Source organism: Pagrus pagrus (assembly GCF_965226575.1).
Source record: "Pagrus pagrus genome assembly, chromosome: 7".
NCBI classification, from domain to species: Eukaryota; Metazoa; Chordata; class Actinopteri; order Spariformes; family Sparidae; genus Pagrus; species Pagrus pagrus.
This window is the reverse complement of record NC_140191.1, coordinates 6359445-6383464: the sequence shown is the minus strand read 5'-3', so window position 1 is coordinate 6383464 and position 24020 is coordinate 6359445. Positions and strand designations below refer to the sequence as shown.

At 42.4% G+C, this 24020-nt stretch overlaps 1 long non-coding RNA gene across 1 annotated transcript; it reads right to left on the bottom strand.

Annotated features, from left to right (window-relative positions):
- Positions 1-6602: 6602 nt before the first annotated feature.
- On the bottom strand, positions 6603-10546 carry LOC311259716. Its single transcript, XR_014622935.1, has 3 exons — positions 10477-10546; positions 8954-9077; positions 6603-6775 (listed from the first exon to the last, which is right to left on the bottom strand). It is a non-coding gene; the product is annotated as an uncharacterized lncRNA (long non-coding RNA).
- Positions 10547-24020: the final 13474 nt, after the last annotated feature.

The following is a 24020-nucleotide window of genomic DNA, read 5'->3' as shown; positions in this document are numbered from 1 at the left end:
TTTCTATCCGCTTCCTCCACTTTGACCTTGCGCAACAGCAGCATTTGGTAAGCAGTGATTTATCTGGCAAATAAATGTGTTGGCTCCATCGGAATGTGTTTAAGGTGTGGGGTCACTTACTAGGTCAAAAATGGCGGCTCGTAAATCGAAGGCTAGCATGACTTAGATGAGGTGAAAGATGAGCGAGGAAACGGTCATTTTGAAGGAAAAGGTTTCAGAATGAAAAATTAGTCGGCTAATAAGAAAGTAAAACAATCTAGAGAGGAATACGGTGCAATTTCGAGATGCATGAAAGCAAGACACTTAAGGTGCCGTCATTGGACACCTTACCTTGAGTGAGATCCAGTGCTAAGATGGTATATCAGTCATTTTGACAGCGTGAGGTTAGAGGGCTCATTTGAGAAGTGAAGGCCAGTGTCCCTCTCGGTGAAGTGAGATCATGAAGCTTTAGTTGCAGCTCACCTGCCTGGAAAATCTACTTACCTGCCTCTCGTTCAGACTTATAAGTCTTGCTGAGGCTAGTGTGTGCTGTCTATTGTGACATTGAGTGTCACTGAGTGGAATGATGAGTGATGGCCAGACTACTTTGTAAAGGAGTGTTTGTGGGACTTTGTTTGAAACTAAAATTCTTCTTTTCAATTCAGACCTGAGTGACAAGTTTCACAAAACAGGCAGTAACATTTCTTCAGATCTTGATTCACCAGGTTAGATATCAGCTTCCCGAAGATTTAATAACAAGTCGATGCTTGCTCTACACGACACGTAACACAAAGTCACACGTCGGTGGTCAGTGTCTGTTGAGCTGTGACAAAAAAGAACGAGACTGCTACTTTTACAATTAAGAAGTTCAGTGGGATCAATACATTATTTGGTGATTCTCCTAGCTTGCATTTCACTCATTTTCAATTTTGCATGCGTTGCAGATAACAATTACTTCCACACCACTCCCTTCCTATCCCACCAAGAGCTGCTTTGCCAAGGTAAGCACATCGCTGCATAAGGTATGAGCATACACGTGAGGACGGCATAGATTTCGTGTGCCTCTTTGTATGTAAATCACATCACACGTACTTCCTATGAATCTACAGCTTTGTATCAAAGTATCAGAGCTCCATTGAGCAGCACCTCAGAATGTTAGCACTGCAAACTGAGCATACTGACATTAGCATTTGCTCAAAGCATGTCTGGTAATAGTGCACCAACCTGCAACAGCCTGAGTGGGCAGATGATTCGAACAACAGCGGTGTTGTGATTTAAATGCAATGGAAGAGGGGAGGGTGAAGAATTTTGAATACTGAAAACGAACACTGTCCAAGTTTTTAAATACTCATGTAATTGTTCTGTAGCACTAGCGAAGCTGGTTGAACCTTGTGATATAACGGATGAAGCATTTACAGTACATGAGGCTCGTTGGCGAGAGCTCAGCCTCGGTCTGTCTGCAATCAGCCCTTTGTTTGGTCTAATTTGCCACCTGCAGTCAGGCCACGACCGAGGTGGTTAATAAGGGTACCAGGGGTCTTTTCACACAGCTCCAGCCTCACTACCTCACTGTGGAAGGAGATCTGAGAGATTGCAAGTGGCCAGTGCACAGAGCAGATGTTGGGACATTAACTAGGCCTAATCACTAATTAGGGCGGGCTTCTGATGAGGCCCTAACAAGAGCCCCACTGAAGGTTTGACTCTGGCCGGGTGGATTGCACAACAGCTGTAATCATGCAAAAATAATTAGGGGAATTCATGGCTGCAGTTGTACATAAACACATACATGCACTCACTTTTGCCTCATGCTAATCTTACAAAGCAATATACTCCGAGGCTCTAATAAATGGAAGAAACCCAAGGAAAGAAAACAAAGCTAATGCTCTTCATTGTTGTCTTTGGGTTGAGTCATGGGTGCAGTGGCTGGTGGGGATTTGAACTGTACACGACCCGAGGGTCAATCTCCGTGTTTGTTTGTGTTGGAATATGACTGACTTTGGTCTGATGATGCATTTGCCCTGTGGACCGTTCGCAATGAGGAAATCAAAAGCGGGGGAGAGCGAGAGAGAAAGAGAGGACCAGATGGGAGACTGAGATGGATTGGCCGGGCTAACAGGCAGATGTTTATGGGCCATTATTTACAAGCTCTTTAATCTGGGCTATTTCCTCGCCCTTGGCAATGGATAGGTCTATGGGTCATGCTGCCTGAACCCCTCCACCAGTGGTCATCCATCTCCCTCTCTAAAAGACAGGGAGGGAGGGAGAGAGGGAGGGAGGGGGGAGGGGGCAAATTGCTCTTTATTCATGATGTGTTTGGATGTTTTATTTGAGAATAACCTCAGAAATATGTGACTGTGCATCATGTATTTAATCACTAGTAATCAGACAAATGTTGCAACTGCAACACCTAAAGGATTTCCAGCTATGGGTCACTTTAAAGGGGCAGTTCACCCCAAAATAAAAAAGGCATATTTTCCCTCTTGTCTGTAGTGCTATTTATCCCTTTCAATTGTTGCCAAGTTTTGGAGATATCAGCTGTAGAGATGTTCACCTTCTCTCAAATATAATGAAACTAGCACTTGGCTTGTGGTGCTCAAAGCGGCGAAAGAAAAGCCTTTGTAAAACCCAACAGCAATGTATTTCTTTAGAAATCATGATCCGGTCTCTCAAGATAATCCACAGACTTTGTTGAGAGCAGTTTCATGTAGGAACTATTTTCTGTCTGTAGCACCACACAGCAGGAAGAAGCCAACCAACTAGGCTAACTAAGCCAGCTAATGTTACAGCTCAGCTGAGGGGGACGCCATTAATGTCTACATCCCGCGCTGTAACGAGCTTGAGCCTCTCTTCCATCAAAACTGAAAAAAATCGAGGAAACAGATTATTATTAAATCAAGTGCCATCTAGTTCCATTTTATCTGAGAGAAGGCAGACATCTCAAAACTCAGCAACTCACACCAAAACAATCTAGATGGATAAACAGCATGACAGGTAAGAGGAAAAATATGTATTTTGATATTTGGGTGAGCTGGTCCTTTAAGCTAATTTAAATCAGAAACATTTTGTTTACACTGCTTAAGAAGGCTGCGACAAATCATGCATTTTTACATGAATACAGAATCATTTGGATAGAAAGGATGGAGGGGTATAAATAAGGAAAGAGAGCGATAATAGGCTATAAAACCAGGAAAGAGGGAGATGAGAAAAGGACAAGGGAAGTGATAAGAGAGATATACATGATGAAAAGAAGGAGGATATCGCAGGAGAGGAAGAATGTGCCAAAGCCCAGTGAGATGTTGCCTCACTGAAAAGCTTGTCACAGCTATTTCCCTGAAATCCTTTCTCCACTATCCAGAGCTTTTCCCTCGCTGCTCATACAGTACGTTCAGTGAGAGGAGTCTGAGTGATGCTATGACCGGCCAACAGCATGTCTCTCCTCTATCTCCTGCAGGCAGACTTGCGCCTAATTTTCCCATCTGCTCGATGAATATTAGCCCAATTGCTGTCTATATCGATTTGTGCTAAGGTTAAAAGCTTACAAGACCTTGGCTTGAATACGGGTTGCCTGGCAACTGCTCCATTCGACCCCCTAAACCCCACCCTGTTCCAGCCTGCATGGACAGCTTCATGTGGGGATGTGGATGAGGGTGAGGCTGGAGGTGATGAGGGGGGTGGGTGGGGTCGTCCGGCCCAGCCAGATAGCAGAAGCCCGGGCCTTGATTTCCAGCCCCATCAGTGATTAAAAGCTCCCCCTTCTGCCTGACATTGTGACCTTAACCCCCGGACCTCCGTGCTCCAGGGTCACTTAACCTTGAACCCAATTACAAGATAAGGTTACTTAAGTGTGACCCTCTCCGTGCTCCTCACTCAGTTAATAGGACAGGCTCTAGGAGAAAAGGGCCAGCGTAGCTGATACGCCTCTAGGTTAATTCGCTGGGTTGACAAAGGTCGCGGGCAGCGGCCATAAAGAACGGGATTGCACTTCGATTTCTCATGCAAAGTGAGACTCAGCAATACGATATCAAGGCGGGAGCCAAAGAGCAGAGGCAGCAGAGCTTGTGTTCTGATAAGATGGTTTCATCGCCAGGTGCCATTGCTGAGCCCGTAGTTTGATCCAAGTATGCAAAAAGCTGCCTGTGCATAGAATCACTCCTTCTAAAAACTTCCCATATTTCCCTGCGGACACACGACTTGAGTGTTTCTGTATGAGTGTGCTGTTTGAAAAGTTCACCCTCAAAAATGCATACTGTATATACATATATATATCCATTTTGAATTAATATTACATGAAGGGAAATTTTTACTACATCTACCAAAAACCCTTTTACCCCACCACTTACTATTTTTTTAATCTAAAGCCCTACATTTATCCTCTGGTTTCAAATGGTGAATGTCATTTTTGAACAAGCAGATTATGAATGTGATGAGATTAAAAACAATAAAACTTAATTAAGCCAAAAATATATTATTGACTGAAAAATGAGCCAAGATTAACTCATGTTTTCTGTGGACATATTGTTCAAACTGTGTGTTATCTCTTCATATTTTTACCAACCAGTCAGACAGTGCAACATTCGGAGCGTCAAGGCGTCTCAGCTTAACTAAGCCAATAATGTATGACTGGTTTTGTTTTGTCCTGTGTCACGTCGTGGCTGTATCATGTGGTAAACTCTTACCCTGCCTCTAACCCCTTCAATCTGGCATTATCCCTCTTGGATCAAAGCCAATGGGGCTGGCTTAACAAACTGGGCCACATCAGAGCAGACATGCAGGGAGGTGAGGGGTGAGCGCAGCCAGCAAAAATGCACTGTATATCATGGCGAATCCTGCTGTGATATTGGCTGTGATTTGGTGAAGCCTAAACAACGGGTCACTTCAGTGTTTACGATAGCAGTTCCTTATTAAGTTGTTCTTCCACTCGGGAGCTTCCTCTTCAGCGGCGAAGTCGTCGATAAAAACAAGTCCTCTGACACGTAAACATCAGGAAATTAATAGTTAATCTCCCAAAGCTATACATTCATGTGGAGTTAATTAATTTCTCTGAATATCCCTTTAATTAAAGTGATTGAACTGTTTTTGTTCAGTAGCATTTGGCTGAACTTTTAGGTCAGGCAGGAAACAGCTGCTTAGAAATAATAAAGCTGGTCAAGCAATTATTTATTCACTTCATTTACCAGACATGGAGACAATCTGAGACTGTATTAACATTAACAGCATAACTCAACATGAATGTGCGAAAAGCAGTGGTGCAGAGTACATTTACTGAAGTGCTGCACTTAAGTATTATTTTCTTGAGTATTTCTATTTTATGCCGCTTTGTACTTCTGCTCGGCAACATGTCAGAGGCAAATATTGCACTTTTGACCGCACCACACTCGACTGCAGATTCAGATTAATCATACAAAATATAATCAACAAATAAATTATGGAGTAATGCTATGGATGAGATAAGATGATCCCCAGGGCCAAATTCACAAGTTACCCAGCAGCATAGGCCTATATATAGCAAGAAAAATAGCTCCACCTTTACCACCAGCAACATAAAGTAGTATAGATATTAATGCGTGAATAATTAAAGTTCAATAAAATAAAATACATTTTTTCTGAAATGGACCATTCTGCATGATGAGTTACATTTATAGTGTAAGCAGAAGGCGATTTGAGGGTGAACGAGGGGGGATGCAAAATGACCAAAATGCATCCCCCTTGTTCACCTGCTACCCATCTGCATCCCCCTGAGATCACAAATAAGCAGCCCGCCAACTTGACTGGACCAATAAAACTGATAAATTAGTAACAAGAGAGTTTATGTTGGTCAAGGAAAGTTGCTTTTGCCAAGAGTGCTTTGGGGTCCTGGTGGAACTTACTGGGCTTCACTCACAAAAACATAAATGACCAAATCTGATCATAAAGTGTACGTATGAATGTTTCTGCAAACAGTGGGGACGGGGTGGAAAATGGATCCCTGCACCGTGGATAATTTGTATGCGGATTTTCCATATTGCCGTACAGTACTAACCGGTGCAGCTTTTTCAGCCTATACAACACTACCGGCCCAAGAATCCCTCAGACTAGTTGCATGCGTTGTAAGTCATTCATGATGATACTCAGCCAATCGATTCTGTGCATTGTGGTAGGCATTGTGATGCGAGGTGAACAGATAAACACAGACGAGAGACAAGAACATTGAGAGAGTTTTCAATCAAGACCAGACTCTTAAATGTTCATTCTTCCCACTGGCAGTTCAAAAGTGGTATGACTCACATCTAAGACGGTGGCGATAATTAAAAAAGGGAATGTGATGCGTCACACACAGCAAGTTTGAAACAAACATAACTGCTCAAATCTGAAGTGAGGGCACGGGAAATATGTTGAAATGTTTTATATATCACTGGCGGCAGCATACTTTATGCTAATGCTTAAGACTTACTTGTAACAGAGTATTTCTACGTGACGGTATTAAAACTTTTACTTGAATGAAAAAGATCTGAGTACTTCTTCCACCAAACATCTCTGTTTGAAAACTGCCTATACAGGGAAAAAGAACAACCTCATGCTCATACCATTACTACCGATAATACATTACAAAGTAATATTAAATAGAATCAGTGGTTCAGACCACATGCAATCCAAATAAATTTAATGTTTCCCAGCGTTTGAATGTGATTTGCTTTTTAATCTTGTCGGTCAGGTCACTGTGCGTGGCGCTGCCCACAAACAAGGCTCTCAAATCGAGTCCCGACACTCTCGGCACCACTTTGTTTGAGGTCAGCCGCTGAAATAGGTCATCATTTTCCTGTAATGAGAGACAAAGGGGTTTCTGATTAAATTTCGCAGCCGTAACGGTCATCAGGCTCACGGCACACGCTAGTCAAGCAGAAAAGGACTGTATGTCCTCATCAAAATTCCAAATCATAAAACCAAAACAAAAGCTTTCAGGTTCATTTATACAAAGTGGATAAATGACCTGAGAAAAGAAAAAAAGAAGGATTAAAGTTGAGTCAATTAAAGCCAAAATATCAAAACCTTTGGCTGTCAGTGATGAGCAAAAGACAGTTAATTTAACAACAATAATTTCAGTACAGGACTTTCTGCACCTGCATATATTAAGTCCTTTTTTCTCCATATTAATGCATTCTTACCTGCATTTATTAACCTTATTTGTGAGCCACATTAGGACAGAGAAAGACAAGGAAATTTTACCTTGTGGTGGTTATTTTTAGTGTTTGTTTAATCCAAAATAAGAATGATAATACTAAGAGTAAATAAATAATACGATGTTTTGTTTTTGCCACCTGATTGTGCCACAACCTGGGTCAAACAGAAGGCAAGAAATCAGCTGAGAGCAACAGAGAGGGGAAGCGTCTGAGTCAAATAGAGGGCTGTATGTAAAGAAAGGGAGAGTGTGTGTTTGTGTGTGTGTGGGGTGTGTGTGTGTGTGTGTGTGTGTGTGTGGTGGGGGGGGGGGGGGGGTGGTATTAGAGAACAGAGAGAGAGAATGAGGCTGCTCTAACAGTGGCCCGCTGACCGGCAGTTGAACCTCTCTCTGAACTGAAGATGAACCTTAAACTTGAGGATCTTCGGTCACGGATCTCCCTGGGAGCTACGAGCCGCGGCAGCTAGCCCGCAGAATGATGCTCACACACACACACACCCACAAACACACACACACACACACACAAACAAACACAAACACACACACACGTTACACACAGATAATTCCATCATCATCACTGTACTGTACACAAATCGGCTCAAAACAAAATCGACTGGTGTGAAGTTTGCACACACACAAAAAGCACAAAAACACCCACCCACACACACACACACACACACACATTGATCCTCTTAACATGCATGTTAACCTTGCCCTTTCGACCTACTGTACGTATCTTTTCAGCTGGCACATGCTAATCCACAGAGCTTTGCAATTATGTAAAAAAAAAAAAAGTAACACGTAGAACCTAAAGGTGTGCAACGTACACACTGACTAAAATACACACAGACACACATGCTTTTGTGCGTATAACATAACACTCCAGCAGACATGTCAGAGGTTGTGGTAGCGCTTTAAACCACCCCCACCGTGGCACACCCAGGAGGGCACAGGAGAATGCGCTGTGGGGTCACGGACCGGTCACCACAACACATAATGATCCCGGTCCTGTCCTGTGCTCAGCTGACAGACAGACAGACAGAGAGGAGAGGAGAGGAGCGGTGTGTGCAGGGGGGGTGATGATGGCTGAGGTTAGAGCAAAAATAAAAACACATTACTGTTATTTCTGTCCTACATTAAAACCTGGCTGTAGAGTTCATAGTGCTCCTGCTCGATTTAAGGCTGCAGTAGAAGATATAGCCCCGGGGTGAAAAGTATAAGAAAAGCAAGGATTTTTATCTTTCAAAAGGTGTACCCCTCGCCCTCTCAGGCCACTCCTACTTGTCAGGTCTGGATCAAGATGTCAACGTGCCACAACAAAGCGTTGGAAGCACTATATTTGAACCTTTATGTCCTGCTATACTGCCCCAGGTATATACAGTACAGTACAGTAGAAATGCATTAAAGAATAACTAATCTGTTAACATCAATATTTTACATAAAAAATCCCCCTGAATGTATGAATACTGAATCCTGCAGAGTGTTTCCTCTCCACCCTTTGTTTGACAGCTTTCACACACTTAGCAAAAGAAACATTTGAAGGCAACAGAAACACATTAAACGGTTTCTCTTACTTGACAAACCTACCCCCTCACCTTCTCCTTTGACTTTTACATTCAGCTGCTTTGTGAAATAAAGACTTTCCTCTAATGACTTATTCATATCCCACAGGTACAATGCGAGGAAGAAAAGTGCCCGGAGTGGAAGTCTGCATTTCTACAAATGGACCTTAAAAGGAAATGGTAAGTCAGATGTCAGTAAGGAAATTTTTAACCTTTATTCCGAGAGCATGCATGCTCATTTTCAACACCGCCATACCTGACAGTTGTGCATTTACACGCGTTCACTCCTGGGAGCTGCTCAGTACAACCACAGCCTTCGACTGGCGGCTGCTGAGCAGCTCCAGCCGAGCAGCTGGGGGTCAAGGGCATCTCGACGGTAGCTGTTGAGGGGCAGATTGGCATCTTAGTTATACAAACATCTCTCAGAGGCAGAGCTTCTCTGGAGGCAGAAAAAAATGTCCTTGGTTGAGTCAAACCTCGACGTCCGAGGCAAGTTTGTTTGTGCAGCAACTTTCAGCAAAAGGACAATTAAAAGAGAGAGAAGATCTAAAAGAAACACAAGGTGAAAAACAGATATAAGATAGGATTTAGATAAATAAAGAGTGGAAATAAAGCAGATTAAATAAGCAGGAAAATAATAAATTGCTTTGAGAGATCTAGAATTTAATTTGATGAAAGGCAGTGGCACACAGAAGGTTTTACCCTTGGAGCAGACCTCAAGGTAATAGAGTTTGATCCAGATAAGAGGAACAAAGAGAGGAAGGGCCGACGTTTGTGGGAGTCACTTTCATTTTGTGCAACATCTGTGTGAGCACACATTAAAAATAGTTCAGTCCATCTCTTCAGCACAGACCACACAAACATTTTAAGCAGCCGGGGACAGTTTAATCCCATCTGTGATTCCAGCACTCTGTACGTTACTCCGCCAAACAAAGCCTCGCTGCTACTTTCTGAATGAAAAACAAAACAGCACAATGGGTCCTCACTAATGTTGATAGGAGAAGCGAAATGCTTTACCAGTGAAGAACAAATAACACATGGCATATTTGGATTGTATAATAAATTTACCCTTAAAGCTGTGAAGAGAATTATATTTTCTGTTCTTTCCTTGGTTGCTGAAAACTGTATAGGTGGTTTCTATATCATTGTCAGCATCTTAATCAAATGCAGGAAATAATGGGAACATGAAACATGACAGTCGCTGTAATACTTCAGTGCTGTGTTGACAGACATGAGCTGTGAACCACAGTGTTGCTTCCAAAAGCCACAAACTGCCAGTGTCTCACTAAATCCATATTATAGATATTTTTTTATAAAGACTCAACACTCATCAGAATCTACCAGGTTAACACCTCTACTTCCTTCACAATAGTTAAAATCTGGAGTTTCTTATTTGAGCTAAAAACTTTATGGACTTCTGAATGGCAGTCTACATCACACGTCTATCCAACCTGTTTGTTAATCTACTTTAAACATATTTTACTTTTAAAGACGTCACAATTGTCCATCCAGGAAATAGACAATTACTTGTAAGTGTTTGAAGGTTCAGTTCTGCCGGGCTTTTTGAAAAATCTCAATTTTATGACAAGGCGTCTCCTTTTTTTCATCGTTGTTTTATGGTGTGATGATGAGTGGTTACTGTTGGGGTTCGGCAAAAAGGTGAGGACCCAAACACAGACAGGTAATGAGACAAAAGCGAGCTTTAATGAAGTAAGCTGAAGTCCAACAACGCTGACAAAGAACAGGGCGGCTAAAGAGAAACACAAGTGAGGTACACACCAGGATGGAGCTCGGGGACACGATACAAGATGCAGGACCGGCGTGGAGAAAGAGACAAACTGAACACAGGCTTCAATACACAGGGACTAATTAACAGATGAAACACAGGTGTGCACAGAAAGATGGCGGGGACGAGACAACGGCAGGAAGTGGAGCGCCAATTCTACAAAATAAAACAGGAAACATCTAAACTTAAAAACCAAAATCATGACAGTAATGAGTTTATTAGTACAGTACCTGTCAAACACATAGTCACAGTGCTTTTCATAAGGTGATAATGCTTTCAATGCTTTATTTATTTTTTTACAGTAACAGACACGAACAGAAAGACATGAGCACTTTCGTCCCTCTGTAAAATTAATCACATTAAGTGTGTATTAGACAGGCCTGGATCTGTGTGGCTGTCTTCAAAGTGAAGAGAAATAGCTTTAGTGTCTGTTTGTAAACAGTGTCTCTAAGCTCATTATCGAGGGTTACGGAGGGGTCAGTCTGTGTGGTCTCGTTCTGAATCTCAGCCTTTGATTACACTGCTGTTTGTTCAGGTGTTAAATCCAACGCTCAGAACAATAAACATAAGTATATTTTCATTTCAGACACGTGCTGGAGTTTATTGAGGCAGCTGTGTGGGGCTGAAAAGAGGATTTCCGATTGATCCGTTGTTGTTTCATAATTCTGCATTACCACTGTTCTCCTGTAAGGTCACAGGGTGTGTCAGCCAGAGATCACGGGGGCACTGTGTCTGTCTGTGTGTGTGTGTGTGTGTGTGTGTTTGTATCACACATGGACCACATGCTGGTGTCCAGCCTGGAGGGCATCACAGAGTTCTGCCAGAACAAGTCGTGTTACTTGTGCTACCCCACACATTGTATGTGAAAAGGTCACAGAGCTGTCCCTGGAGGAGCGGCTGAGGGACCCTGTGTTGTTCATAGACTGACACTGTGTCCCAGTTTCATGAAATAAACTAATGCTACCAAGTGGATTTTTGAAGTGTGTATGCAAGACATTAATGTGTTGCAACACTTTGTTAATGCCTGTCGAATCCCGGGCTTAAAATCTGAAAATGTTAGAAAGAACTACGACCCAGTGAGCATTTTCATGTTGATGAGACGTTTAAAGACAGCCAGGGTCACAGACCATTTAAAGATGTTAATTAAACATTTACATTTTGACAATATTCCACCGAAATTTGCAATATTGGCTTTTAACTGAGAAATTTGGACGTGGTTTATTATGGTGCATCCACTGCAAGTCGGAAGTCAAAATTTCCTGAGTCTGTCTTTCCGATTTCAAATCTAAAAGCGTTCGAGTGCGTTTGCTCGGAAAAACATGGACGCTCGCTGCAAACGGGTGTTTGAATGGCAAGTCTGCGATCTTAACAAGCAACTACAGCAGCTGATTAAACAGTTGAGGGCACTTAAAAAAAGACAGAGGGAGTCGGCTCCTAACGCTCTCAAATTGTGTTTCGTTTCACAAACAAACACTACATGAAGAGAAAATTGCCGATGAGGTAAAAATTGATAGTTCACTATGTGCGCCGCCATACTGCTGTGATGTCATCTGTGTGTATGTCGGCGAACTCTTGCTACGCCGATCTTGCCCGAGTTTCCGACTTGGATGGCCTTTCTGTTGCACTTTTCCTCGTCGGAGGTCGTTTCTTCCAAGTACAACGTGATGCACCAGTCTGCCTAGATTCCTCCGGGGATGTCTCTGTGACCTGGCACATGCGAGGCCATACATGCCATACATTTTGTTTCGTCCTCCATGTGCTTTCGCATCCCTCCGGGGGGTTTTCAGAAACAGAGTGTCATGCTTGCCTGATTGTTGACCTGCTCAGATTGTGTTTGTTTTCTTCATTTTTCCTTGATTTTTGTGCTTTACCATGGGTGAGTAGGCTACAATCGAGGTTGAAATCTTATTTGGCGCTCATTGTGAAAGACATCAGCTGTGTCAGGCTGAAAACGTTTTTTTTCCAACCAGTTGTAAAATTCATTGTGTGTTGCATCATGTCCATGGACATCAGTGGTCCTGAGCGCTTTTTGGCTTGTGACCTCTCAAAATGAATCAAGTCCTTCTTGTGATCCCTCTTCAAAAAGTACTGTGACTCCTCTTTGACCACATGTGATATAATAATTATTGTTATCTGATTGATTCACTGTAGTAAATAGCTCGGGGACTTTACTCTGTTGCACACCAAAAGGGATCAGAAGGAATAATTTCCCTTTTCTTCCTGCGCTTTGAATTGGGACAAACAGCCTCCCACATCAAAACAAGGCAATCAAGTTTTATTTGTATAGCACAATTCAGACACAAGGCAACCCAAAGTGCTTCACAGGGGCATAAAAATTACGTTAAAAGACATTAAAAATTACATTTAGAATACATTAAAAACAAGTAGGAAGACATCAACAAACAAAAACAAACAAAAACAAATGTACTTCAGCGTAAACTATAATCTCAGGGAGCCATGCTTTGCAGATACTTAAAAATGGTTAATTTACCTAAAATATATTTTTGGCATGAAGTGGAAAGTTCAAATTTTGCACCATCTTATTTTCAAGCGGGTCCTCAGGCACAAAAGCATGCAAATTAACATTCCTTGTAACAAAAACAACCCCATAAATAATAGTTATGACACAGTAACAAAAACAAGAACATACACATACTGTAAAGTCTCTGCTACAATCCCAAACCACACAACCACATCTCTGTTAGAAATGTAATCTGTACAAAATTAACATTAAGTGCATTAACATTACATTAACATTACCGTACCTATAAACTAAACAGGAGGTTAAGTTCAATCGAGACAATGTGGGGCGATGTTTGAGGTGTTTTGCTAAATGATAACACCACAATAAGTAAAACAAATAACAATGATAAATCTTTTCTTTTTTCCTTTTTAGTCCAACCAGATTTCTTGCTGACGGCTTTGACCTGCGTCTGAACTTTGTTGCAGTCAGTAAATTGGCCCAGATGAGGGTCAAATCCTTGTCAATATCCCTTGTTAAAGCCAGGTCCGTGATGTAAAGAGGATTAGTCTACGTCTGGGAAATCATGCCTCTATCTCGCAATGGGCAAAGGATTTTAGGCAGATCATACTGAACCACTAGAGTGCAGAGTAAAATGTTACAGGCTTTAAACTTCTAAATCCTCCCACATTAGTGGCTCTACCATTAAAGAGAAAAACAGAATTGGAGAGTTATCCCTCAGGTCATGACAGGTGGTGGCATCCCGAGGCTGCGACAGTAGAAACAACTGCCACGGAGACCAGATAGTGGACTCTCAGGCCGGGTGTAGACTGACAGGTGGTCAGTTAGGGGGGAGGCCGGTGTCAGCACCACCTATCATGACCCGGGATGGGGTTTCACCTCTAGGGCCAAACAGAGGTCACAGTTTCCAGGTCCGTGAAAGTTTTCCATTGTCGGATTACATGTTTGCTTTTCATCGTATGTCTGTTATCTTGTTTGTTCTAAACCTCAATGTAACCACAAGGATTATTTGGTGTCTCCAGTGACATCTTCTGCTCCCTGCTTACGGGGAGGAGTTGTGAGCGTGTCCCACAGTTCACCTGTTTATTTATACACTTAACCTTAATCCGGAGTGCCCTTCACCGCTGCAAGTGTGACTTCATGCAGAGAGACACTCTGTAGTGAAGTGCAGGTGGAGAGGAAGCAGTTTGGGAAAGAGCCAAGCTGAGTTTTGATCTACCTGTGAGCAGGATGTCTCGTAGTCTGAATACTTATTGCTGCTACTTCTGAAAAGACGTGTGGTAGCGGAACAAATTCCTATCATGGCGGTTCCTCTCATTTAAAATCTAATATGTCCAACAAAGGCGATCAGTTTGTGGAGCTCATGCCTTTGTAGCTCGAGGAACGCAAACACGGCTGCAGCAAGAATACACACAATGCGAATACTGTCCATACAACTTGTGTAATTCAGAAAAAAAATTCTTCACAGATTGTACTGTACTGTACACACACACACACACACACACACACACACACACAGCTGCATCACCCAGCACCAATTACCACAGCTGTGACCTCACACGTCCGGGTCAGTGATTCGCACAAAACGGACAAAAAGAAACTTGTCCTGGAATCTCGGTGCCCAATTACCCTGCACTGAGCTCCCCGGGCGGACAATGCTGCAGGTGAGAAGTTGGACGGGGCCCTGTCATAGTTTGGCAGACGCACAATAGAGCCCTGTGGCATCGCCTGGAACGGCTGAAAGCCCGGGTGCCAGGACAGAACTTATTTAGAAACGGGGCTTTTAAGACGAGATATCTTCTTTCTCCCTGTTTTGTCTTCAGAAGCTTGTTTCATGTTTGTGGTTTCACTTCACAGAAGTGTCGGGGAAACAAGAGTCAATTTTATCGTGTTACCCCTTTGAAAAAGTTGAAAGGGAAGTGAGTGAATACAAGTCATTCTACCTAACACAACCTTGTTACTGATATGCAGTCTAGTCATAGCTGCATCATGACTTAGTAAAGTAAGGCAGCTCTTCCTTGCAACATGCTTGCTCATGAAGGAATGTTGGGTCTGTAAATGAAAGTATGGTTTTCCCCTTTTAGACCAAGGCGCTGCAGGTGCTGGTTCAGAGCCAGTTCCTGCTCTGGAATCAGTTTTTTGCGTTTAAACAGCCAAAGAACTGACTCTCGGCTAGGAAAACTGGTTCCAGAGTGGCACCGACACTTTGCTGGTCTAGAACAAAGAACCGCTTACGTCCGGGCCTTCGGGGCAGGGTTAATGTGACCAATTTCCAGCTGACTAACTGTAGTGTGTTCTGACTGAAAAAGATTTGATCTATTTTCACTTATCAAAGCAAAAGTCATATTTGTTCCGAGTTCCATAGTTGTTCCTAACAATGCTGGGAAATTACAGTGACAGTGTACAGTGACCAAATATGTGACTTTACAGTGGCTCTCAGGCCCATGGAAAAGAAAAACTGGTTCTTAAAAGGTTCACAGGTTGAACCAACTTTGAACCAGCACTCGCACCAGCCCAGAACCAGCACTCAGTTCGCCTTGGTCGACCTGCTCTATGTGAAAAGTGTCATGAGATAACTTTAGTTGTGATTTGGCACTGTAAAAATAAAACCGACTTACTGTATGTGAACACTTATACTTAAAAGCGGAAAAAAAGAAGAATTTTTCAAATACCCCCACCTAGTGTTCCCCTGCGGTATTGCTGCTTAAGAAACACAGACAAACAAACAAAGAGTGAAGGAAAAACACAGACTTAAATACACGGAGGGTGATTAACTAATGGGACACAGGTGAGCAGGAAAAGGGCAGGCAGAAAAAGAGAAAGACAGGAAGTGGAAAGTAGGATGCTATCGGGACATGACGATAGGATAAAATCACCACAATAAAACGGGGAACGACTAACCAAGAGCCCAAACCATGACATCTTGTAGAAACAAACCGCCTCGAGTCACGTCTCAAAACACATCTCATCGAGGGAACGACATTCGCCACTCTCCGTGAATGCCCGTCTGTTCGCTCTTGTTTTACAAGATGTTTTTCAATCTCAGCAGCTCTGCAGCTAAAACAACCCAAATTTAAAGGCACGAAAACTACTCCTCTCCTTTACTTGGAACATGTCGAATAAAACAAATATAACACTATATGTACAGAAAAACTAACGAATACAGAAACAAGATGTTCAATTGTGGTGAGATATATTGATCCTCATCTCTTGGATTCATCCCCTGAGACACTCAAAAAGTTTCTAACGAGGTGAATCATCACAGCTACAGAAACCTGAAGAAAAGTTGGGGAGAGAGAAGAGAGGGATAAGCAGGGAGTCTGTGCGTGGGATGTCTTTAGGAAACAGAACAGTGGTATGTGTTGCAGGGAACGGCTAAGGTCAACAACAGAGCCCTGCATTGATTCCACATATGTGGTAAGGTCAAAAACTATCATGGGACTTTTGGCCCTGGGCAGTTTCCAATCATTCTGCTTCTCATAATCTGTGGAAAACTTGTCTGCTTTTCACAGTTCAATGACCACTCAGCTCTGCAGCAATTACAGTGCCCTCTTTGCACCCTGACAGTTCAATGCCATGTACTAGTGATCTAATGTGATTTGGCTCTCCCACTGCTTTAAGCACAATGGCAAATGTTAAACCGTGGTGCAGGACGATTACATTCACATTAAACCGATTAGATGTAAGCAACCCTAATAAAAAGTTATACGAGATTGGTAATTAATGTGCCTTTGATGCGCAGACGGCTCCCGAAGGAACTGTGTGTTGTTTTAAGAGTTTTAACGGCTTGTTGATTTGTAAACAAAAGCAGCAAAAACTGAGCTTTTTTGGAATGAAGCACGCTTAACTCGTACTGACATTACAACAAAAGATTAAACCACCTTTAGTGTCAAAACAGCCGATACGTGTCCTGCACATTGTTGAAAGTGTTAACAGCCAGCTGGCAACCAATTATGATGGCCTCCTTCTGCACACAACACTCAATTGATAACCCCCAGGGGCCATGTGAAGATGACTTAGTGGGTCAAATGCAGCCTGCAGTGATCGCAGATAGTGAGAGAGATGCAGGAACACACACACACACACACACACACACACACACACACACACACACACACACACACACCGTGCAGAGCATTCACAAAGTGGAAACAGACGGCTCTAAAAATAAACCATCTGAAATATTTAACTTACTGACCCAGAAAACAGCCTCAGCGTAATATGTTTGCACAAGCAGAGGACAGCACCACCACGACGGAGCCATGATATCATTAGGGCTGACGGTAACTCTTAATAAAACACAGGCTACGTACGGAGCAGTCCGCCCCAGGTTAATGCATCAAAGTGACATGCAAATGACGCATGTGGATTAGCTGTTTAGTCAGTTAATAAAGGCCGATAAATCATCTTACGCATCATATGTTCTTAAAGGGGCACTCAAGCAGTTTAGTATGCCCTTTTATGTAGTCTGAAGAATCAAAAGAGACATATTAAGAAAAATAATGGTAAGAATGGAAGCAGATTTCTAGTCACTATCTATGTACTATAATGTAGTTAGTTACATTACACCACTGCCAACAGAGAAACCATACTGCTATTCCTATGGCTGAAAAGACTAAAAATATTTTCAACCATCCTTGCCGCAGGGAAGACCCACGACATGATTTTAAAATCTTATACACCAAAAACAGTTTTTTAAACGCAGGTTACCCTGCTGAAAATAGATGATTGACTCCTGTTCCCACCGCCAGAGGAGGAGTTTGCCTTTCTGTTTTTTGTCCTTGTGTTTAAAGTCCGTCATCACAAACGTGCTGGAAAAACAGGGGACATTAGAAATCAGCAGATCTCACCTCAGATGTCACCGGACTACATCCAGAAGACGTTAGAGCTTGTTTTGAAAAGGGTTAATCACTAACTTTCTGAATTAGAAAGAAGCCAGCCTTAGCAATGTGCCAGCCAAAGGGCAAAAATTAGCGTGTCCATCCGGGTGTTGTGTTTCCATCGCAGCTGATCATTACTGGAGTCGACTGACAACAGTTGGAGTGAATGCCAATCGGACCCTTTTGCATGAAAGACAAAAGCCAGATGTTAGAGGGTGTTAGTGGGAATTTTTTTTCCCACTGTGAAAATGGTAAAGAAGCTTAAATCTCACTGGGCCTGTCTGAGGAAAACGTTGATTAGAAGAATAAAAAATTAAATGAAGTGAGATCCAAAGTTCCTCACTGACCCCAGACATGCCCTTCTTAGGTTGGTCAGGTTGACGAAGAGGACATGATTGGCATGGCCCCCTGTCCTGCTCGCAGCTAAACAGCCATGTCCATATTCAGCAATGATATTGGCCTCTAACCCCCGGTCCAGATGCCATTACCATTTTCGAGTCACACAGAGCGTCCGGGCTGGTGCACAACACTATCAATATTAATGTTCTGTGACTGAGGCGGCTTTGGAAGAACTTTCTCCCACATCAATATTGATGGTGTTGCCATACATTGGAGTCTGGGCCCTCTTTAAGGATTTATAAGAGGAACGATGGTTCGGCGGGGGGGGTTGGGTGTCTGTATGCGAAGGAGGCCAATGCCATTTTTGGTCGGCACCTCAGTGATGTACATTTTCCTGCGGTTCAGAGCAATTTCCGTGGGAGAGGGGTGACTGCAGCCCACGCTTGATGAGATCTGAGTGGAGAGGGGTTGTGCAGGGACAGATCCAATTCCCCCGCAATGCTTTGCCGGAGATGATAGTTATGGAAAAATGAACGTTTCATTTCAGGGGATCTGGGAATGCTAAATGGGGGTGTGTTGATTCTGGAGACGGTGGTATTGCTTTTGGGACATCTTCACAAACAGTCCACTGTTGGGCCACACACGTAGACACAGATCCAATTCATTATAATATTAGCTTTGGAGATGCATTGCTCTATATATCAAGTGTCAAGAGGGCGTGCTCAGTAAAGAGTTTCAGGCCTGGCTCTTTTGTCATGCATTCAGATATAAATCATACAGAGTGAAAAAAAACACGAGGAAATTAATGAAACTCAGAATGAACTTTGGCTTTGTCCTGTTTTCATAAAACATTTGCAAAGTCTACACTTGTAGTTGATTTTCAACTGCGTTTGTCATGCTGCATAAAATATTCTGAGTTATTACAGCGATGGAAAACTAAAGAAGGATTCTCAGTGTTTTGTAAAAAAAAAAAAAGACAACTTAATGGATTGTAAGCAAACACTTACATACTGTATTTCCATCTAATGAAATGGTAATGGCAAAGATGTTAGTGTTTATTTGGAGTTTTGGTCACTAATGTGAGAAATTCAGGATTCACCCTTCTTTTTTAACTCTCTGGTCTCCAAAATATCTGGCCTGATGGCTGATAAAAGGGTCATTATCTTCTAGCTGGTCCCTTTGTCCTGTCATTTAGCGCTGGGCAGGTATCGTAACGCAGGCGATTTGTGGTTTGTTGCCTGCTGTGACTAAAATGACGCTATGAGAGCTGTCAAAGTGAACCATAACAATACAGTTGCAAAGGATATTTTTGCGTACAAATTTCTAAAAATGGCCAGAATGTTTTGTTGCTTCCTGACATTATTTCAACCACGAGAAATCCATATTTCCCTTTTGCTACAAAAGGCAACCAAATACTGCCATTAGAAAAATATCATTAGCAAATGTTATTGTAATTATAAACTACCAGAACTAATTTCTAGTTTTAATGCAGCTCTGCGTAACGTTCTGCATGCACTACTCAGATCCTGTTTGGCATTTATTTACTCTTTTTTTGTATTTTTGCATTTTCAGCAGTCGTAGGGGAGGGTGAGACGAGGGGGATTCAGTAAGTTGCAATCTGCAGCCTCACTGATAGATCATTGTAGAAATTAATATATATATCTATATTTAACTCAATCATCAGAAATGTAATTCATGTAGTTTCTGTCAAGCTAATTATTAATTAATAGACTCATTTCTAAAGCTCCAGACTCCACTCACCTCACAGATGTGCATTTTTATTTCCAGCTGAGCAGAGAGGCTCCAAAGTCTGTTTAACATTTAGATAGAATTAAGCAACAACAGCCTCATCACATCTCATCAGATTATTGATCCTGGACAGACTCCGTCAGTGTCAGACACACACCTTCTCTCAGGACAACTGAGAATAAACATGTTGCAGAGCAAAAAGCCCCGCTGCTCCGACAAGACAAGGGTCACCGATATGACTGTCCGGCCTCCTCCCCCTCCACACCCCCGCTTTCACTTAATGCCCCGCTACATTTTGATGGTGAGCCAGTAAGTGGGACCTCTTTTGGGAGACAAAGAGTGACCTCAATTCAAACTGACATCCCACCTATCGATCTATGCTGCCTTATCCCCCAGAGATGGACGTCTAGCTCGCCCTTGTACTGCTCATTCACATTTAACAACAAGACAAAACAGGTCTTTTTATTAAACAAAATCCCTCCACACGTCTCGCCTCCTCAGCCCGAGTCTAAATCACACACAAAGCGACCTCCTCTCACACAGGCCTTCCTCCTCCCACGTAGGGCACTGTTCATCTTCGATGGGGCCATTTTGCTAAATTGAAAGTGTGTCATAACAAATAGCGGAGGTGTCTGGCTTAAATGCATGTGACTGCCGCCGATGTCATCTCTGTCAAAGGAGCATCCCTTGTATTTTTAACAGGGGGGACTGTGACATGGACCCAGGACAATTACTGTCAGAGCACACGCGGTGATGAATCTGCTGCCTTATTGTGTTTGTCATCTCGACCTCTGGCTGGGACCTGATTGGTATGGTCGCCCACCTGCAGACGGTTCAGATGGATGCATTGTTCCTGTCCTGCATGTGTAAATGTGTGCATCAGAGCACTTACACTGCGGCCCAACTGACTCTCGCTTGGTTTGGTCGTAGGGGGGAACATGGAGATCAAAATGAGTCATCCACGGAAACAAATACATCAACTGCGCTTGAAAATAATTACATTTTGTGTATCGTCTTTCAATTTAATTTAACTTTTTTTTATATTGCGGTACATTTAAGGTTTTTCTTTAAAGTACTTAAACCTTTTTTACTTTTTAAATTCTTTTTACATACCCAGATTTAAACTGCTTCCCACCCAGATTTTCAGTACTCACACAAGTTAAAATGCCTTTTTTTCTGGTACATAGAGACACTGTTCACCATATTTTATGCTAAATTGGACAAGGTCATCTTTAGGGGTGTTGCGATATGCTGGTATTTACGACAACCGTGACATTACCGTACATTATAATACTGTGTGAATAATCCAGAGCAGATGTTAGACCTTGTGGATCGTTTGTGTATCGGTTCATCTCTTTACCTTCTTACCAGCCAAGGATAGCTAGCAAAAAGCAGCAGTTTTCGGTGATATGCTGCCCCCTATCTTTTTGGAGGTGCTTTTCAGTGTAAATATTATTTTTGTGCATGTTTTTTAAACTCCCGGTTACAAACTGTCTCTCCACCTACCTACATGCATATTTTGAGTGTAATTTTGTAGTTAATTTGCCAAAAAGGAGACAAAACTCACAGTAAAGAGCATAAGAATTAATTTGACTGACTCAAAAACGAGAAATGGTCGAAGTAGAAGAGTCGTTGTGGTTACCTAGTCTATGGTATTATTGATTTTTTCTACCGTTTCATTGCTTTTCACAATTAAAAAAAGTTGTTCCAACATAGCAAGACGTCCGCGTTAGCATACAATGTACAGTAATAGCCATATATTTGTAATATGCTAAGTAATGTACCCACAAAGAAGTAACCTGTAATTGCTGCACCTGGTTGTGATATTTACAGGCTCTGATTTGTATCTTGGAGCAACGTATTTTGCTTTTATGGTTTATGCTGAGCCCGGTGTTCGCCATAAACGGCAGGTGTGCAAAATTGAAGTGCAAAAGTAATTCAGCTCCTGCCATTCAAAGGAGCTGTGTCAGTTTGATTTACCTGTACACATAAACACGCACGCATGCACACACACACACACGCACACACACGCACACACACACACACACACACACACCTTTGGGCCACATGTGTTTTTTATATTCATGTGGTGGAGGAAAGAAAAAAAATGTGCGCCTCCAAAATGGAGGTTGAGGGGTCATGGTGTTTGGCCAGGAGTGACAGCTCTGAAATGAAGGCATAAGTCAATCGGCTACTCTTCATACATACCGCACACACACACACACACACACAGATTGGGGCGGGAAGCAGGGTGGCGGTGGGCGGTCAGGATAGAGGGAGGGGATTGAGGGATTGGGGGAGGTAGCTGGAGGAGGGGAGGCTGGGTGTAAGGAGCACAAGGTTACCGTGGGGGTAGTGTGTTTTTGCGTGTGTGCATGTGTGTGTGTGCGCTGAGGGATCTTGACACCATGTTTGAGGTTTTGAGAATGCACAAACCTGTACCTGTCTTTGTTTTGTCGTCTGTTAACACTGAGCGCTACCAGCAGCTACATTTACCCAAACTTGCACACACACACATGCACACACACCTCGTGACACACCTTGAACCCCAAAGGTCAAAGACCATGTGTGTTCTTTCTCTGCGTGTGTGTCTCCCGCACACACAAACACACACACCGGGTCATGGTGTTTGTTTACTCTTGTCACACACTGAGTACGCCTATATCAACATTTTGGCTGCATCCCAGCGTGAGTGCGGGGGAAACCCCCCCACTCGCTTTAAAATCATTGATCGATTCATGGTATTGATTGACACATGTGCCTCTTTTCCTCATTGAATCAAAGTGCTCTTTTGAAATCTGCGAGCGAGCAGAAGAATTATTTATCCTAAATGATCCGTGGTATTTTGTTGGTGTCAGGAGATTACGTTTGAAAATACGCTGCTACAAGGGACAGATGGGCAATAATTAACACAGGTTTCAAAAGAATCAGTCGACATGCCGATCAGAAGGAGAATAAAATTGCTATGAACTTTATAAAAGTTTTTATAAATATAATTTAAAAGATAAGAATCTATCTCTCTATCTTGTAATTGTACATCACCGGACACTGTGGTAGCCTGAAGGTGCTTTCAGACATTGTTTTCAGTGTAAACACAGCGGTTGACCTCAGCAGGGTGTCTTTTAACACAGCTATTTGCCACTGCGTCCAGAGTTTATAATGATTAAACTTTCTCAACTAGCTGCTGCAGCTCGCCATGTGACCATGGCATCCACAGAGGGGGTAACGACCGAGGAGTTGATTTTATAGGTTCCCTGAACTACACACCTCTTCACCAGCGGAGAGGAAACAGATCTGTGATGAGAAACATCAGCTCCAAAGGCTGATTATCTCGTCTGGGACAGTCAACGACGCTTGAGCTGTGAGTTGTTGCAGGAAGACGAGGGTGGAAAGAGGAGTCAGAGTTGGAGGAACTGCAATCAAGAATTTATTTCTAAAGTCATGGCCGGATATTTAACTGATTTTGATCATCTAGATGAAGCAATGAGATTTCAGAGGTTCAAAGGATCTTATTATCTTAAGAAACATGTAACTTATTTTACCGTTAAATAACAGCAGTTATTTTGGCACAGTGTCTTGTAACGGGGTGAATGGTGTCTCTGTCACTTGTTTCTGCACTATGTAACTTCAGTGAGAGGGCAGGATCACAGCGTTACATACATGCTTACTTCAACACATAACATTGTTATGATGTAATGAGTTTTGTTTGTAGTTAGCAGCTACATTACGTCTGACAAATTGTTACAGAGCTGGAAATTGTATTTACGACAGTGTCGTTGCACTCAGAAACTGTGGGGGGCGCCAAATTGCACAAATTCTACATAATGTTGCTTTAAGTAAAATAATTTTTTTGATCAAATAAAATGACTCTACTCCAACATATTTCTTGTTTTGCTTAAACTGTATAAATGTTAAAAATATTAAGAAGAGTTTGAGCCAGTAACCAAACTAACAATGTTTACATACACACACTTCTGTACTGCTCTAATTACACGACAGTCAAAGACAGCAGAAAACTTTCTGTGAACAACAGAATTTTATTTCAATTAATGGATAATCCATATTTCCAAACAAAAGTAGAGGGGAT